Genomic DNA, 5,534 nt, shown 5'->3' with positions numbered 1-5,534 from the left:
CAAGTTTCTGGTGCTTCTCGCAAAAATCTGCGTCGATATGTATTCACGATTATACGTATACATACATACATACATATTTACGCATATTTGTAAGCGAAGCTGCTACAGCGGCAAGGGGTGACAATCGGCGGCCATTACTTTACTTATGCCATAGAAATTCTATTGCTACGAATATGGAAATGACAACGAAATAATGCAAATATGCGTATTTCTAACGGTCATTAATTTTTTTGAAGAAATGAAAGGAATGAATGATCCTGAGAAGTATAGTCTTAACTTTTCAACGGCCAACGCAGAGTATTTCAATCAAAAGGAATTTATTCATTAAAATCACCACTCAGAAGTCGTTTTATCCGTTGTAAGCGAACGATTTTCGAAGAAACATCATTTCTAATATGCCAGAAGACAAAATAAGAAATGAATTTTTTAAACATCACGCTGTCAGATAAAACGATATACCTCATCATCGCGGGTCGATTTCCAAAAAAATGTAAATTAAGACTAACTACAGAAATAATCCTGTATAGTCTTAATTTTTCAAAGGTCAACGCAGAGTATTTCAACCAAAAGTAAAAGGCTAGCCAGTCAAAAACGCTACTCCCTTCCTTCCTTATCGGCAAAATGTGTGCAAATTAATAAATTGTTTTGTTTTTGAGTAACCACGAGCAACTACGGGCAACTGCCTGTGGTCGACTGCCGTTTTCTTTATTATCTTTTTCTTAAATACAATATTTTGCTTAAGCCTAGATACAAATATTAATCTTACATTCTAGGAAGTATATCTACAATCCACTTGAGATAGGACATATGTAGGACATATGTTTCAAGTGGAAAGATTCATCTTACAATCTATGAGTTATATTTTTGGACCACCTAAGGCGGACAGTATTAGCAAAGTACATATAATGTTTAAATACGGACCATATGGGTCATAAGTGTCATGTTACATATTTATGACAGATAAAGAATATGTTCATGTAATATGAACTGGTGGTATTAACTCCCCCACCTCTAAATTGAAGCGTCCCGATTCAAAGGGATATAGTACGTGAGGCTATTGACTATTTTATCAATTTAAACAGTTCCATTTTAAAATCTTAATTTATATGTACAATTTATTTAAATTTGACTCCTAGATACATTTTATATTATCTTTGACTTATAATTATTTTTTTGATTGAAGTCTTTTTAAATGTGACAACTTTTAGACAAAAATTTCTTTTTCTTGCATATTAATTTAAGATTTGATATTATCTTTATGTATTATTCTGTTTCTGTATTTTAATTGTATTTCCTAAATCTTCTAATACTACTTGTCTTTTGTACTTGGGGTTCAATTTATTTCTTTCCCCATAAATTTTTTTCACAAATACTATCTCCTTTCTGATAACTCTTCAGAAGCCTTTTCTTGTTATGATGCTCTAGCATTTTCTCTTGAGCATTTTGTAACACATTTTTCATATTATCATGAGGCTCTTTATTAAATAAAATGTTGCAAGGTTGTTTACCTGTTACAGAATGAATTGTTTTATTATACTGTTTAACTGCTCTCATAATTGATTCAAAGTTACTAATTAAGCAGCGTTCTTGCTTTAAACATCTTGAGATTTCCATCAATGTTGAATGAACTCTTTCGGTTTGGCCATTACTTGTGCTGTGGCGTGGTGTACAATAATAAATTTGCACATTAATCCTTTCCATTAAAGACTTGAACTGTATCGTACTTAAGCCTGGTTCATTATCAATAACTATACTTTTAACATTTGGAAATGTTTGTAACAGTTCCAAAACTTTTTCTTCTAAATTTGATTTGTCTTCTATATATTTTACGATTAGAAATTTGGAATATGAATCTATACATGTAAGAAATTTAAGCTTTTGTGCGAAAAAAATATCTATATGGAGTTGTTCTCCCTCTTTGTTTGGTATTGGTGCTTCTCCTATTGGAATTAGTTTCGGATGTCTTTCATATTTATTACTATTACATATGCTACAATTTTTTGCGTACTGTTTAAATTGTTTTATCATTAAAGGCCAATAATATTGCTGCCTAATTTGTGCCAAATTTTCCCTATAATTTCTATGTGCTCTATTATGTGTTTGCTCGATTATCGATCCTTGATCTTCTTTATTGCATATATCATTAGGGAATAGTTAGTATATAGGAATTTTATCGTGGGAAATGTCTCCTTAAAAATGTTTTTTATTGCATATAGCACTTCAGGTGTGCAAAATATTCCTGTAACTACCTTTCGGATTCATATATTCTTTTAAAATACCAATTATATTTTCTGGTCTGTCATATTCAATTAAAAAACGTTTTTTATTAAAAGAAGAAATAGTCTCTAAGACAGTAATTCTTGCTCCATTATCGATTACTATCTGTTGCTTAAAATGATTCAAAGGTTTTTTTGTTTCATAAATTTGGTAATCATCGCTACTTTCTGCAGAATGTTGGGTTTCTATTAGTGAATCACTTGAGTCACTCGACTCACATGAACTAGTTAAATTATTTAATACTTGTCTTGACAATGCGTCAGCAACTTCATTAGAAATTTCCACATTATTTATTTTTAAAGTGTTGTGAGCATTTGCTTCATTAATTTTTCTATCCTTAGTATCATTTTTGCTAATATTATCATTGACGGGTGCCTCCGGACTTTTTTGTCCCAAGGGGTTTAGTATAATTGAATCATTGGGAAAATTTATTTTCTCTGTTTTATTATTCCCATATATCAATTTTCTATTCGGAATATCAATTGTCGCTCCGATTTTATTTAGGAAATTAATTCCAATTAAAAGATCGCTCTCTAAATTGTTAATTTCATAAAAACGTTCCTGTATACCAAACAGATTGATATTATGAAAATATTTTATTATGGTCGAACCATGAATGGTTCTAACCTTCTTCTTAATTACTAAAAGGTTTTTATTATTATAAATTCCAGCCCGTATATATGAGATGGTTGCCCACGTATATATGAGAATTCTAAAGATTTGCCCAGTTTTTGTATCGGTTTTAATAACATACGGCAAATCGGAATTTACCCTTAAAAAATGGTTCTCACCAATATTATTGATTCTTTCAATTTTTGGTTGAGGTTGTGTGCTTATTTGTGCACTTTCAAATGACCTTTTTGGTATATTTGTTGGCTGATAATTTGTCTGCCAATTATTTCTGTTACTCCTCACATGTGGTTGGTTTCTTTGCACATTATTGGGTTTATTTGTTAATTGGATTGATTGATCCCCTTCCATAGGTTCTGGGTGATTGGCATACATTTGGTATGAATTATTATTTGTTTGGGGGTACCTTAAGTTATTCTGAAAATTCGAATATCTTCGGTTAGCTTGAGGCTGGTTTCGTAAACCAATTTCATGATTGTTTTTAGAAAATTGCAAAGCAAATTGCGATCGTATTTGATTTGAATGAAGTTCTTGTGCTTTAGCAAGAGCATTTGGCAAATCGGTAGGTGTTAATGCAAATAGTATTTGATTTAGAGGGTAATTTAAACCAGTTATAAAAGTTCTTAACGCGGTTTCTCGATTCTTGATATTTAATTGCTTTGTAATATCTGAATTGGTGCCGTGCGTCATTATAGTTTTATTTATTAGTAATGTCAATTTCTGATTGACTTCATTATAATAATCAATTAAGGATGTCGATCCTTGTCTCATAACGCTCATTTCTTGATCAATTACGTGAATTGGTCGTCTGTCGGCGTAAGCAAAATCTAATCTTGCAAATATTGCTTCTAAATTCAAAACTGTGCCATGATTAGTTAACATATCATTGGCATTACCTACAATCTTATTTCGGAGGATAGTTAGTGCTCCAAAATACCTTCTACTACCTTCAATATATAGGCTCATCAAATTCTTTGCAGCTTCTCTCCAGCTGACATAAGATTTACCGGAAAATTCTGGCAAAGACTTTATTATGTCTAAATTTTCGTCACATGTTATGGAATCGTTAATTCTTTGAGTTTCATACTCAGTTACATGTGACGCATCTGTTAGAATTTTAATTCTATTACTCAACTGAGCTATCTCAGTTCTTAAGTTTGCGGTTTGTGTAGCTATTAATCTAGCTATATCGTCTACAGTAAAATTATTCACTGCCATTTTGAAAAATTATAAAATTATCTTGATCTCTTAAAAATTCTTTATTCCTATCGCCTCTCTTTTATGATCGTTATTTTTCGGGTTTGACCTTTTTTAAATACTATATGTATTTGTGAGTTTCATGAAGCAAATTAATACTCACAATAAACAATTTTTGTACTTAATTTAATTAATAAATACATATGTATAAGCCTTACTTACAACTAATTTTATGTTGCTGCTTCTACTGCTGCTGTTGTTACTGTTGCTATTGCTGCTGTTGCTGCTGTTACTACTGTTGCGGCTATTGTTGACTTTGCTGCTGCTGTTGCTTTTTAACTCGAATTTGGGCGGTTGGTTGTGCAATGGTCGTCGTTGGCGGCCGTGTGCGAGGTTTAGATTAAAGAAGTTTTTTTTTTTGTGAAATTTCTGATTTACAGAAATTTTTTTTATTTATTTGTTTTTATGAAAGGTTTTTCTATGTGGATAGTTTATAGATCCACGCACTTAATTTTCTTTGTTTGTAATTTTCAAAAATTTTCACTTTCAGTTTTTGGTTTTTAAATTCAGATTTTGAAATCACTTTGTATTTTTGTAGTTTTTTGTTTCTCAATTTTATTTTATTTTTTTAAATTGCTGTAACGCGTACGTTAGCTTGTTTTTCGCTCGTAATCCGTATAGACGTGGCGCGTTTTTTATTTATTTGTTTTTATGAAAGGTTTTTCTATGTGGATAGTTTATAGATTCACGCACTTAATTTTCTTTGTTTGTAATTTTCAAAAATTTTCACTTTCAGTTTTTGGTTTTTAAATTCAGATTTTGAAATCACTTTGTATTTTTGTAGTTTTTTGTTTCTCAATTTTATTTAATTTTTTTTTTTTCAATTGCTGTAACGCGTACGTTAGCTTGTTTTTCGCTCGTAATCCGTATAGACGTGGCGCGTTCGATAGGCAGTTGGCAAACACTCGAATTTTTTTTTTTTTTAATTGTGGCGCTGAGATTTTTTCTTATGTCTCTTAGCGATTTTTATTTTGTCGTTAATTGCTTAGTGCGTTTCGAGTAACACACTAGTATTTTTGTATTTCTTTTCTCGCGAGTTCGCGATACTTGTTTGCGTTTTGTTTTTGGTCCGACAGGAGTTTTACGATTCTCCTGGCAGGATCGCCAATTAATAAATTGTTTTGTTTTTGAGTAACCACGAGCAACTACGGGCAACTGCCTGTGGTCGACTGCCGTTTTCTTTATTATCTTTTTCTTAAATACAATATTTTGCTTAAGCCTAGATACAAATATTAATCTTACATTCTAGGAAGTATATCTACAATCCACTTGAGATAGGACATATGTAGGACATATGTTTCAAGTGGAAAGATTCATCTTACAATCTATGAGTTATATTTTTGGACCACCTAAGGCGGACAGTATTAGCA

General features: G+C 31.4%; 1 non-coding gene across 1 annotated transcript; it reads right to left on the bottom strand.

The window, feature by feature from the left end:
* Nucleotides 1–332: 332 nt before the first annotated feature.
* LOC125777959 (small nucleolar RNA U3) lies at nt 333–536 on the bottom strand. The gene has a single exon (XR_007422460.1). It is a non-coding gene; the product is annotated as a small nucleolar RNA U3 (small nucleolar RNA).
* Between the last annotated feature and the right edge of the window lie 4,998 nt (nt 537–5,534).

Source organism: Bactrocera dorsalis, chromosome 3, assembly GCF_023373825.1.
Source record: "Bactrocera dorsalis isolate Fly_Bdor chromosome 3, ASM2337382v1, whole genome shotgun sequence".
NCBI lineage: Eukaryota > Metazoa > Arthropoda > Insecta > Diptera > Tephritidae > Bactrocera > Bactrocera dorsalis.
Note: the sequence above shows the minus strand (reverse complement) of the source record. Positions and strands in the feature narration are given on the sequence as shown.